General features: G+C 39.9%; 1 pseudogene; it reads right to left on the bottom strand.

The window, feature by feature from the left end:
* LOC101423283 (mitochondrial ornithine transporter 1 pseudogene) overlaps window positions 1-11,503 on the bottom strand; it is a 48,333-nt pseudogene extending 36,830 nt beyond the window's left edge.
* Between the last annotated feature and the right edge of the window lie 2,913 nt (window positions 11,504-14,416).

Here is a 14,416-nt window from a genome sequence, read left to right as displayed (position 1 = left end):
CTATAATTCCAATAAAGTAGCATGCAAGTCTTGTGAAAAGAGATCCCCTCTGAGTCCATTTCCATCACACAGAAACACCAGCTCCAAAGAAGGGCCATCTGTCATGGCAGTGAACCCCTTCTGCCATGACCATAGAACCCGTGGGTCTCTTTATCCCTCAAAAGAACCAATACCTGGGGTTGTATCTACCTTATCTGTCTCTTAGACTCTGTTCAGTTGTACATAGGGGTATTCCTTCTGACAACCTCCAGACTCTTTTTTAGAGACTCACAGCCTTATAATCTCATTTCTCCTTTCCATTTCCCCCTTACATTAGGTCAAACCGCTTCCCGAAGTCATGTTATTATATGTAGACAGGTATATTCTGCTGTTCCGCATTGAATCTTTAATTCAAGGTCATTTTCTAGTTGCTTCTTCAGCTGGTATGTGGTAGTGATCCCTCGGTGCCAGGGAGGCTCATCCCCGGGTGTCGTGTCCCACGCTGGGGGGAATGCATCACATTTACACGCTGAGTTTGGCTGTGAGAGTGGCCACATTTGAGTAACATGAAGGCTGTCAGGAGGAAACCCCCAGGCACAATAACAGCTTTACTTTTAAAGTCTATTTCATCCAATATAAGTACAGCTACTCTAGGCTTTTTTCTGAGAGGGGGTTCCTGTATGCAAGGAATACCTTTCCCCAACCTTTCACTTTCAATCTATTTTTACCCTTATGTCTAAGGTGAGTCTCTTGTAGACAGCTTATAGATGGCTTATATTTTCTCATCCATTCTACTAGTCTGTGTCTTTTGATTGAGGAGTTTATTCCATTAACATTCAATATTATTGTTGTAAAGGCAGTATTTCACCCATTTGGGTCTTTGGGTTTCATTTTTCACATCTTGTTTTAACCTCTCTTTTTACACTTTTAGTTACTTTTAGTGATGTTATCTTCATTTCTAGACCTTCTTCCAAGACTTTCTCTCCAGACTGTAGCAGTCCCTTTATTATTTCCTGTAAAGCCAGTCTCTGCATTACACACTCTCTCAGTTTCTGTTTATCTGTGAATATTTTAAACTGGCTCTGTTTTGAAAGACAACCTTCCTAGATATAAGGTTCTTGGCTGGCAATTTTTCTCTTGCAGTATATTAAATATATCAAGCCACTCCTTTCCTCATTGGTTTCTGAAGAAAAATCAATAATCTTTTTGGGGATTCCCTTTATGTGGTGAATATCTTCTTTTGCCACTCTCAGTATTCTCTCTTTATCTTTGGCATTTGACATTCTGATTAGTATGTGTCTCAGAGTAGGTGTATTTGGATTTATGAATATGAAAGTATGCTGTCCTTCTTGGACATGGATATCTATTTCCTTCAATAGGATTGGGAATTTTTCTATCATTATTTCTTCAAATATTCCTCTGGCCCTGTTCCTTTCTCTTCTCTTTCTGTGACATCCATGATACATATATTTGCATGTCTCTTGATGTCATTTATTTTCCCATGACCATGCTCAATTTATTCATTCTTCTTTTTATTTTTACTGTTCTTTTGTATGTTCCATTTCAGAGGCCCTGTCTTCAAGCTCACTGGTCTTTTCTTCTGCCTCTTGAAATCTTCTTTTTAATGCCTCTAGCACAATTTTCTTCTATTTTTTACTTTCATTCCCTAAGATTTGCTATTTTTCTATGCATGCCTTCAAATTCTTTGTGCTCATTCAGTGTCTTCTTGATGCTATCTCTTTAGCCTTCGCATTGAATTTATTAAGGAGATTTGTTTGAACATCTATGATTAGTTGTCTCAACTCCTTTATATTATTTGGGGGCTTAGTTTGTTCATTTGACTATTCCATAGCTTTCTGTTTCTTGGTATGGATTGTAATTTTTTGTTCATGTCTCAGCAATGATTTGTTAGATGTTTTTGTTTCCTTTACTCTTTAGTCTAGGCTATTTGATTGGTTTTTTGTTACAGCCCCTCTTTCATACATACAAATTAAGTTCAACTTAATTTGGAAGTTTATATAGTGCCTTGTGTTTAGGCAATCTGATTTTTTTTTCAGCTCTTTTTCATCTTTTCTTGCCCCTTCTCCCTTGCTGGCTGCTTAATTGGAGTCAAAGATGTGATTGTTACTGTAAGCCATGGAGGCTGAAGTCACCCACATTGCCCCAGAAACTAATAAAGATTCTCCCTCCTTTCTCCCATGCCAGGGGTGGTGACAAAACCACAGCCTTGTTCAGTAATCCATGCAGGCCAAGAGTATATGTACTTGTTCAAAGAGACTGATGAAGCTTTACAACCCTTCCTCCCCTACCCTCAGGCAGGGTTGGACCTGGTGTGTGCAGAAAATGAAGCCATGCAAGTCAAACTGACCACAGTTTCCAGGTAGACTGATGAAACACGGTGCCCCCTTCTCCTCTTCCAGGGGTGGGAATGGAGCCTCCAGTGTACCTAGCAGTCCACGTCATGTGGGCCAAATGCACTTACAGTTGCCCAGTGAAGTTGAGGAACACCATCCCTCCTCCTGCCTTGTCAGGGGTGAGGATGGAGTCCAAGATGTATCTAATAGTCTAGCTGATGCAGGCTGACAGTGACTGCAGTTGCCTAGAGAGGCTAAGGTAGCACTTTCCTTCAGCCCTGTCAGGGATGGGGATAGAACTAGAGGATTCTCCAACACTAGTCCATGTGAGACAAAAATGCCTGCAGTTGCCCAGAAAGGTTGAGGGGATACCACCCCTCTATCCTATTAAGGGTGGAGATACATCTACAGCATTGTTACCATTCCAGTTCATGTGGGTTGAAAGTGACTGCAGTTACTTGGAAAGTCTGAAAGTGCACTATCCTTCCTCTTGCCTTGTCAGTGGCAGGAATGGTGCCAGTGATGTGCCCAACCTGGGCTGTGCAGGCCAAATGTACCTGCAGTTGTCATGAGATTGGGGAAACCCTGCCCCTTCCTGTCCTACTGGGCACAGAGTTGGAGCCTCAGCTATGTCCTTCAAGCAGTGAAGCTTGGTTGTCACTGTGGGTCCTGAGGGGAGGGAGATGAACAGAATAGATGGAAGAGGGGTAATTTGGGGGCAATGGAAGTGTTCCACAAGTTCATGCAACAATGGATATAAGCCATGTTAAATTTCACCAAAAATTTATAACTGTATAGTCTAAACTGTAAACCATAATGTAAACAAAAATTTAGAAAAGTGTACAGTCTAAAATATAAACCATAATGTAAGCCATAATTGAACCATGGTTAGCAGCTATGTTTTAGTATCTGTACATCAGATGTAGCAAATATAACATTCCTATGTAAAAAAATCATACTTGGGGAAGGGGGAAAACGGATTGATGTTGGGTATGTGGGAGTCCCCTCTATTGTATATGTAATCTTTAAACCTCTCAATACTACTTCATTTTCCTACTAATTGAATTTGGCAATATAGTAAGCTTCATTTTTTAAGAAATTTGGGGTCACACTGGTGTTCAACTATGGCAGGGGAGGAGCACTGATGTGGGGTGTCATTGAAAGGGGATACATGAGTGGGAGGGAGTTTTCCAGGGCATGCATATAGGGTAAATAGATATGTTCATTGGGTATTGTTATAGTGAATAGAGTTACACATGACAACTGAGGGAGTGCTGAATTCCCATCCTAGGGAGCTCTGTCACATTTCCCAATGGAATAGCAACAATCCCCCAAGGGCAAAGGCAAAAACCAGTGAATAAGGATGGTCCAATGATGGTCCCTTGATACTCTTGACTATGCTTAAGAGCCTGTGTGCTTGAAATTTCAACTAGGCCTAGAGCTGCAAAGTGCCTAAGAATTACCTCCTGAGAGCCTCCATGTTGCTCAAATGTGGCCACTCTCTAAACCATACTCAGCATGTAAATGCATTACCTTCTCCAGTGTGGTACATGACTCCCAGGGATAAGCCTCCCTGGTGCTGAGGGAGTACTACCCAGCACCAGATGATGATGCAACTAGAAAAAGACCTTGAATTAAAGGGGAAATTGTAAAGACAAATGGGTTTATATGGCTAAGAGACTTCAAAATGAGCTGGGAAATCATCAGAGGGGTCTCACTTATGCACATCTCAGCAGGATCCCAGAGACAAAGTAGATACAATCCCAGGTATTGGTGGTCCAGAGGGTTATGGAGACACACAGTTTCTACAGTCAAGACAGATGGCTCTGGAGTTCATTGCCTTGCCAGTGGGCCCTACTTTGAAATTTGTGCTCCTGATTGTGATGGAGTCGGACTCAGATGTGACTTCTCTACACATGCCTCTTCTGTCACTTTTTGTGTACCTGTGATTGGTCCTGGGGTTTGTGTATGCTCAGGAGACTTGATTCTCTGAACTGTTCATGTGCCAGCTGGGCCCTGAGCCTCAGCAGAGTTGCAACAATTCCTCTCTGTTTCATCAGATTTACCCAGGTCAGCTGATGGTGAGGTGAAAATGGTCAACCACCACACCAGGGAACTGAAAGTGTCTACAACTGCAAACAGGAGAATCACATCCATAAGCCATGTGGGACATAAGCCCCTTCTCTATTTAGAGGTGGAGTGGGCTTCACCATCCTGGGTCCACAGGATGGAAGAATATAATTTGGATTGGAGTGGACTTTCTATTATAGAAATATTGTGACTCTAGCAATGGAAGAAATTGTATCATTGATGTGGAGACGGTGGCCACAGGAGTTGCTGAGGGCAGGAAGAGGGAGGAAGAAGTATGACATGGGGCATTTTCAGTACTTGGAGTTGTCCTGAATGATACTGCAGGGACAGATGTAGGACATTGTATATCCTGCCATAATCCACTGGTTGGACTGGGGGAGAGTGTGAACTACAACGTAAACTATGGTCCATGTAGTGTGGCAGTGCTTCAGGGTGCATTCACCAAATGCCATGAATGTGCCTTACTGATAAAAGGGGATGTTGATGTGGGAGCAGCAGGGGTGGGGTGGGGAGTGCGGTATAGTAGAACCTTTTATGTTTGTTAATGCAACATTTTGTGTCACCTATTTATATTTTTTTAAAGAAAATTTAAAAATTACAGACCCATTAAACTAAAAAAATAGTGTAAATACAAGAATGCTCTTCTTTTACAAGTGCTAAGAATAGTGCTAAGAACAATAAGGAAAATTACTACTAATATAACTTATGGTTGATAGTTACCAGTATTATTGTAATATTTTGCAGCAATGGCAAGAAGACATTATTTTTAATTCTCAAGGACAACATTAGTAGGGTATAAAGGGCATGGAATTTTTCCTTTTGGGTTAATGAAAATGTTCTAAAATTGGTGGAGATGATGCCAGCTCAATTCTGTGATGAAAATGTGAGCCACTGAGTGTGCACTTTGAATGGATTTTAAAAAGCATGGGGCTATATAACAGGGAATCCAGTGGTGGATGATGAACTGTGGTTAACCGGACAAATATGAGAATGTCCTCTTGTGAATGACTACAGATATATAATACTAATATACAGTGTTAATAATAGAGTGGATTGGGGGAAATACACCAAATGTAAGATGTGGCCTATATGTAGTAGTAATATTTTCACAAGTTTCTTTCATAGTTTGTAACAAATGTTTCACTACAATGCAAGGTGGTGGTGGGGAGATGTTTGGGAGCCTTGTATGAGGATATACATGTTTGTTTTGTAAATTTGCAAGTTTGACTATGCATTTATAGTTTGTGTATGTTCATATATGAATGATTTACTTCAATAAAATTTTATTTCCAAAGCAAAAAAATGAAAAAAAAAAAAGAATTACCAATGCATGCTAAAACTACTGGGTAAAATTTAAGAAGTATCATGATATTCATATAATCTAAATATGTCCCTGAAAAATACTCATTACAAAAAGGAAAAGATAATTCTATGAAGAAACCTGGCAAACTACAGTTTAGCCAAAGTATCAAGCAAAGTATCGGTTACCATCACCAGCAGTAGTACAAATGGACACCATGCACCCCCTCAATATGATATACAGGGAAGAACATAGTATCCCTTCAGTGGTACTCCTACCAAATATACATACCTATGTCCAATTTCATGGAAACATTAGAGAAACCCTTACTGAGCCATATCCTTCATAAACAGTAAGTTTCTGAAAATCAGAGCAAGGTATACACTGTTCCTGGTTGAAGGACCCTAAAGAGACATGACAACTAAATTCAATGCCTCACTGTGAACTGAGCCCTTCATTTGTAAAGGACATAAATGGACAATTGGTGATCTCTGTATGGAAGTTAAACTTGAGAGGATGATTGTGAAATTGAATGGAGGGTAGTGATGTATCCTGTTAATTAAAAATAATTAGTGGGTGATTTTTTAATTTAGGAAAGTCTCAATTTGCAGGACAAACACTGACATATTTGAGGTGATGAAGGAACAGTTTGGCAACTTGCTTAGAACATTCAGAAGAAAAAGTTCAGGGAAAAAAGAGAGGATGGAAGATATAGAGCAAAGACTGTAAAATGTTAACTTTTTTACCATTATAGGAGTGAAAAGGAAATGGGTTTTTGTTTGTACTGTTCTATTCATTGAGGTCTTCACTAATTCTCACTAAGTTTAAAATTATTTCAAAATGAAAAGTTAAAAAATGTAAGTGACTACTCCTTACATCAGCGGTTCTTAATCTTTTGTTTCACAGACCCATTTGCTAGTCAGATGAAAACCACGAACCACTTCTAAGAATGTAGTGGCAGATAGCTTTATGACAGCAAACATTGGCAAGTCTTAAGTTGATTTTTTTTCAATTCAAGCCCACAGTCCCCATGAAATAGTTCCACAGACACCTGGTTAAGAACCCCTGCCTTACATAAACTACAGCTGAACTAAATGCCTGCCAATAAACATTCAATATAATAAGGGATATTATTAAGTAGGTTTACTTCCAGCCAATGGGAACCATAAATTGCCTGTTACTAGGCAGAAACCTGAATTTCAATAACCAGTTACAGACATCACTGGCCAATGGGAGGCCAGGGCTGTTCAGTTTCCCAGCAGGTTAATAAAGGTCTAAGTGTCACACTAGAGTTAAATTCTGGCTACCCAAAGCTTAGTTTGGAAATTAGGAAATTAGAAAATCAGAGTCTCCCAACACCCTGAGGTTTAAAACGGGTCAAAATCCAGCCTTAGCCTGCTGCTGTGAGTACCCATTTTACTGGCACACTCTGGCCACAACCCCCTTCACCACACTTATGGATGTCCCCCAAAACTGTAGCCCCCACTATGGACGCCCATTTTTCCCAAACTTCATCCTGAGGATAGGGCTCTCCCACAGCTCTGAAGTATCATCTGACAAAACATAGTTGCCCAGTCTCTCCCTGAGACCCTTTCTACCTTCTGAACAGCCCTGAATCCCTCAGACCTCTGGTGAGGTCCAGAGCCCAAGCCACAGTTAAAGGACCTGATAGTCTGAGGTGGGGATTGACCTTGAACCATCTAGGCCAGTCTCCAAAGCAAGCACCAAGCTCTGTGGCCAGTGGCAAGAGGGAGCTGCACATTACTAGACTAGACCCAGTCTCAGGCAATGCAGGGCAGGCTCTTGGCAATCTTGTGTGGTCAGAGACAAGCAGGCTGAGCCAATACTTGCTTAGGCCAGTGGGCTGTGGCTGCCCTGACCAATAGAAAAGGTGAGTGGCCTGTTACTAGGCAGAAATTGTAAGTAAAATTAGTAAGTAAAATTAGTAACCCCTAGAAGAGAAGAGTTAGACAAATGAACTTCCTTCCAATCCTCTTAAGCAGGTATCTGTTCCCTTCTCTACCACAGCTTTGCACTAGATAGGAAAGACAAGGTAGAGGCTGTGAACTTGAAAACATGGGTATAAGTGAGGTGGGGGGTGAGAAGCCCATTGAAAGACCAGCCCCAAAGAAAGCCTGTGAGCACACCACCTTCTGCCCCTCCTGAATTCCCAGAATTCTGGTGGCTTGGCTCACTACACCCTGGTAGGAGTCTGGAGGATGCTTTGAAGGAGATCTGAAGCTGCCCAAGACAATGGTCTCAGATACACTTGGGTCCTCAGTCCCTGGACCCCAGCACACCCCTGAGAGACACAGGCCCCACCCAGGCACACAGAACCCCACTCAGCTGTTCCATTCTCAAGCACAGGGATATGAAAGTGTGCCCAGGGCCAACCCATTCTTGAGGACAGCCTCTGTCCTGGGATGTAAACAAAACTCTCATTAAAGAGACAGAAGGAAGGGAAAACGCAGAGGCCTCAACAGCCTGTAGGTCTCTGCAGAACAGGTTCTGGAACTGACCCTTTCTGTCTCCACTGCTGCCCCCATACCCCTAACCTAGTGCAGCATTCAGCATTGTCATCTTAAAGAGTCCCTGTCAGCGTCTCCACCTCTTCTTCCTGCTCTACCCTTTACCCCACCACAGCCACTGTTCACTTGGACAGATGCAGGGCATTATATATTCTGCCATAATCCACTGAATGGAATGCGGGAGAGTATAAACTACAGTGTAAATTTTAATCCAGGCCGTGTAGCAGTGCTCCAAAATCTATTCATCAAATGCAATGAATGTGCCACAATGATGAAAGAGATTGTTGATGTGGGAGGTGTGGGGTAGGGGGGGTGGGGTGGGGAGCGGGTTAATGGAAGCCTCATATTTTTTAATATAGTATTTTGTGTGATCTATGTATCTTTATAAAAAGACAATAAAAATTTCATTTTCACACAGGAAGTAGTGAGTTTCGGTTTAAATGAGTTTGTTTGGGGTCATGAAATGTCTTCCTTATGGATGATGGCAAAGATAGCACCATTGTGAACATAGTTAATACCACTGAAGGATATACTTGAACTGGGGGAAAATTACTTCATTTATATGTTACTAGAATAAAAATAATTGATTCTTTTTTTTAAAGTTGAAGGTGCCTGTGGATGTTATTACAGCATTGAAGCAAAGTTGACTTCCTGATTTGGGGTTTCCTAGGAAAATATCCTTTTGGAGATAAATATGCTGGAGTAATTGTGATTTGTTTGGGTAGAGGATAGATATGATAAAATTAAAGCTGGGAAATCTTAGTGAAGGGATTGTACTACTTTGCTTTTTTATACATTTGATATTATTTCTAAATAAATCACTTTAAAAAAACTTATGTTGCTACCATGTCACTAAAGCATTCAGAGACCAAACCTACACAAATGCTGTTCAACCAAAGTTGTGCATGTAATCGACCTTTTAAGAGTTAAAAGAGTTTGAATGTTATTAAGGAGGAAATGTGTAAATATTCTATTAACAGCACTGTTTTTGGTGCCTGAATGGTTTGGGGTGTTTGTGAAAAAAGTGAGCTATTTGTATTAGTTTTTCACAGGAACTCCTTCCTCTGCTGCATGTTCTGAAGGTTGACTCCCTTTGCCCAGGTTGAAAGCCATGGAGAAGGACATGTATTATATAACTCCCACTGCCAAACATGGGGCATGCTACTTCAGAAACTTTTGGGAAAGTCTTTTGTGAGACCTTAATGCCCTTGAATACATGAGGTAGTGACTTGATCATGGGGAGATTTGCAAGGCAGAGAAGGGCTGGGATTATAAAAAGCAAGAATTTACCTTTATGTACCTAGCTGGTGGAGGAGCAAATATAACCAGGGCACTTCATGCACAAATTAACATTTATTGAATATATATATAATATCAGGTATATTTAATGTATATATTATATAAGAAGAAGAAATATCCTATGATGAAATAAAAAATTTCTTCATGCAAAGTATTGCAAATACTGAAGCAACTTATTGTGAGATGATATATGAACTCAAGAGAAATTAGTTATAAAACTCAACAAGAAACCTGACACTATATAAAGGTAGATGGTTATTAGAAAACCTATCCCTCTGCAGTGTACTTGATTAATTTAAATTTTAATGAGACATAGGAAAATATTTTCAAAGTTGAAAGTAGAGAAAGAGAAAAATATAGAATTTGAAAATGGCTCATCACCAGATGACAATAATGATTATTATAGGAAACATACATACAGAAAATGAGATTATAGACATCCTAATTTCATCTTTTAATTGAAATACACAAAATTATACTGAGTGCTTTCAGATTTTGAATTTTCAGCAGGAGAAATTTACTTTCAAGGAATACATTTCACAAATTTTGTTCCTGCAAATTAGCCCCGACACAGATAATCATTAAATTATCAATTTAATGATAATTTAGGTCCTAGAAAAATGTCAGATGCAATATATATAAGTAAATGTTGAAAATCACCATAATGTCACCATCTTCAAAAACTGATTTTTCTTAATGCATAAATTTTACTTATTACAAATTTATCCTAATTTGGAAATGGTATACATATTTTGTTGAGGCAAAATTTGCTAAGCATAAAATTAACCATTTACAGTGTACAATTCAGTGACATTTAGTACATTCTCATGCTGTGCAAGCATCACCTCTATCAATCCATCTATATATATTTTAAGCAATATCAGTCATAGTTAAACAGAAGACATTTCAGTAAACTGACCTTAAAAATAAATTAAGATCATCACTGGGTCATGAGAAATTTTACAAAGTGACAATTTTCTCATTTGAAAGTGATAAATTAAAAAGTATACTTCAAAAATTTTAGTGTCAAGTTTCTTTTTAGTAGAGCCAGGAAACTAAAATTATTATAAATTTTGGATTTTTTGAGTAAATAACAATTTAAATTAATGTAAGGATTTATACTCCCTAAACTTATAATTTTTCCAAATTTTTTCCCATCTATGCAAGTAGAGCAGGAAAAATTAACCATTAAAATTTTAATAAATATATATACAAAGAGGTATTATTTTCCCTTTTATCTCTTGCTCTGTTATGGCTCAGTCAAAACCAACCTGTCCCCAACTTCTCCACTGGAAGGTAGCAATGTTATGAACACTATGAACATTCTTTTCAGCACTGTAGATGCTTTTCCCCTCTCTGAATCTCTGTCAGGATTATATCCAGCAAGAATCCTGAATCTGCATAAAAGTCCTACAGCATGCCAGATTTCAAGCTGGCAAATCCCTCATGAGTGGATATTTGGTAAAACACATCTTGCTAAAATATTACTTGGGAAAGCACATAATAAAGCAGTTTCTGGGAAATGCACAAAAATGTTTTAAGAAAAACACCTTACTTAGAGAAGCCATAACAAAATTTCCTCCTCAGCCTCAGGCTTGAAGAGGAAGCTAATTACTTACGTGACTGTACCGGAGGAGTCCAAGAATTGTGGCAGCTTCTCTTGGGTCCCACAGGAATGAAGTTTTTCTCCTCCCTGTGAAGACAGCACTGGGGTCACCAGGGATCAACTTTGAGGTGTTTCTGTTGTGGTTTAGTAAGAAAAGGTGATTTGGCACCATCTCATGGCCAGAAGTTCACAGAGGAGGCTGTTTCTGACTCGCCTGGTGGTGAAAATATGCCTCCTCCCAGCACTGTGGCTGAATCACTGAGATGATGTCCAGGACATTCAGTGCCAGGATCCTGAGCCTGGTCACAGTGGACTTCTCAGCACAGTCGCCACTGAAAGTTCAGAAAGAAGAGCCTGCAGAAAGAGCAGGAATGGGTGAGCCTCCACCCTGTACCCAGACTCCCATGTCCCCTCAAGGCCTAGACCCAGGCTTTCATCTCACCCCACCCATCTGGACAATCCCAGGATAAAACTCCTAGTGCAGCACAAAGAGCATCTGTGACCTCCTACATGATTCACCACTGGGGTCACTTAGCCACAGTCCTCCCCACCTTCATCACACCAACCCTCTGTCCTGTCCAATCAGGAAATGACCACAGTTTGTTGGTATATTTGTTAGGCCTCAAGGAGGTTATCTTGTCTAGGAGCACACTTCCAGCTGGAAGCATGGCAGCCCATCTTACTGTTCTCAGCACAGTTGCACAGAGCTGTAGAGGGCACAGAAGTCCAGAAGGGAGACTACTTAAGCACAGAAGATAGTAGAGTCCCCTTCTCCACAGCCTGCTGCTTAGAAATTTCCTCTTAAAATGTTACATTGTTACTATGATCAGCAATTCTCAAAGCAATCTTGACAAAAGATCACAGTTTACAACTTTACAGATAAATCAAGGATCTGTCTCCAGTAAGCCCTCTCACTCAATTCACATTTGGAACATTACTTACTCCTAAGGGGCCAGTTGTTGCTTTTATGAACGGTTGTTTATCTGCCTATTATTTAAATTTCTGTCCTTTCAGTGGCAAAGATTTTCATGATTCCTTGGTAAATGGACTGGTCACAACCTTCTTTCCTGCCATGATATGAGAATCTTTTGATGAGGGTACTTCAGTTAAGGTTTAGTCCACCTCAATCAGGGTAGGTCTTAATCTGATTACAGGAGTCCTTTGTAAGAGAATGAAAATCAGAAAGAAAGTGACAGAAGAAGCAGCCAGAAGCTAAACATCAACAGAACCTGAAGAAAAGAGAGAGACCTGGAGACTCTGCAATGTTCCTTGCCATGTGACAAGTTAAGGGCCAAGGATCACCAGAAGCCAGGTCCAGAATGCCAGTCTTCTAGGAGAAACCATTACCTTGGTGATGCCTTGATTTGTATTTTCTCAGCCTCAAAACCATGAGCTAAAAAATTGCCATTGTTTAACCCAACCCTTTGTGTGGTATTTGCTTGAACAGCCAAGAAACCTAAACACTCCTCAAATATTATTTAAACATGTCAAAAATCAATTCTAGCCTCTCTTCTCTCATTTCATACACTGTATTATTATCTGATCCATTTCTTTGATTGATGACATTTCCTTCATTTCTGTCCCTACAATTACAGCAACCATACTATAATCTGGATATCATTTCTGAACTTTCACCTCTATATGCTTGTGTGTTACATAAGGGCAAATACAAATTAAAAAATGAGAAGTCTTCACTCTCCCTCTTGAACATAGGAAAGAGACAACCTTCTCCCTCACATCTGAGTATTTACTTCAGAAAAGCCATAGTTGTAAGTAATACTACTTTCTTTGTCCTTTTGAAATGCTTATATTTGAAATATCTGCCCAAGTTTAAATGAGTCTCTTGCAAATCTTACCACACAAGGTCTGTACAAGAAAGGAAGTAATTTTTTGAAATATAATCAAAGAAAATGTATCCTAATTTCCTGTTAAGAGATGAGAAACACTTCTGGAGGTGGAGGTTTAGGGGGTATATTCCTGGCTCAAAATTATAAACCTACCTCTAGTCATGAAGATATGAGAAATAACATGAGAATATGTATGAAATGGATTATGTCTGCTTAGTCATATAAAAAAGCTTAAGATTTCTTTCTGTCTTTGAATCTCTGTAGATTGCATCACATTTTGCTTTAATGTTTATTCAATGGTAAAATATTTTTTCTTTCTCTTCTATGTTTTTAGAAAGGATTTTTGGGGTAGGGAGATGATTTAGTTTTTATTTATATTTCCCAAGAGTTACTGGCACCTAAATTAAAATATATCTCAAATTGAAGACATTTCCTTCCTTTGAACAAGTGAAAGTTATATCTCCTTCAACTTCCAAATCTTAATTTATGGCTCCATTAAGCATCTCAGAATTAATTCTTTTTTTCCTTTTCCTTCTCCTTTTTTCTTTTTTTTTAATGTTACATTAAACAAATATAAGAGGTCCCCATATACCACCCACCCCCCTCACAACACTACTCCCACATTGACACCCTCTTTCATCATCATTCATTGCATTTGGTGAATACATTTTGGAGCACTGCTGAACCACATGGATAATGGTTTACATTGTAGTTTACACTCTCCCTCAGTCCACCCAGTGGGCCATGGCAGGACATACAGTGTCCAACATCAGTCCCTGCAGTACCACTCAGGACAACTCCAAATCCTGAAAATATGCCCACATCATATCTCTTCTTCCCTCTCCCTACCTTCAGCAGCTTCTGTGGCCACTTTCTCCACATCAGTGCTACAATAGTAGTCACAATACTAGTCACAATATTTCCATAGTGGAATATCAGAAAGTCCCCTCTAATCCAGACTCTATTCCTCCATCCCGTGGACCCTGGGATAATTATGTCCACTCCACCTCTTTATCAAGAGAGGGCTTAGATTCCACATGGATGATGAATGCAATTCTCCTGTGTGCAGTTAAAGGTACTCTCAGCTCCCTGGTGTAGTTGTTGACCTTCTTTGCCTCCCTGTTTGCTGACCAAGGTAAGTCCAATGAACAAGAGAGTAGGAACTGCAAGTCTGCTGAAGTTCAGACCTGGCTGTCACATGGATGGTGCTGAGATTTAGGTCTCCTGAGTATACACCAACCCCAGTGTCAACCACAGGTTCAGTAAAAGTAACAGAAGAGACATGTGTAGAAAGGTCACATCTGAGTCCAACTCCACCTCACTCAGGAACACAAACTCCAAAGTAGGGCCAACTGACATGGCACTGAGCTCCACAGCTGTCATGACCATAGAACCTATGGGTCTCTGTAACC

The sequence above is a fragment of the Dasypus novemcinctus genome, chromosome 28, assembly GCF_030445035.2.
Source record: "Dasypus novemcinctus isolate mDasNov1 chromosome 28, mDasNov1.1.hap2, whole genome shotgun sequence".
NCBI classification, from domain to species: domain Eukaryota; kingdom Metazoa; phylum Chordata; class Mammalia; order Cingulata; family Dasypodidae; genus Dasypus; species Dasypus novemcinctus.
Note: the sequence above shows the minus strand (reverse complement) of the source record. Positions and strands in the feature narration are given on the sequence as shown.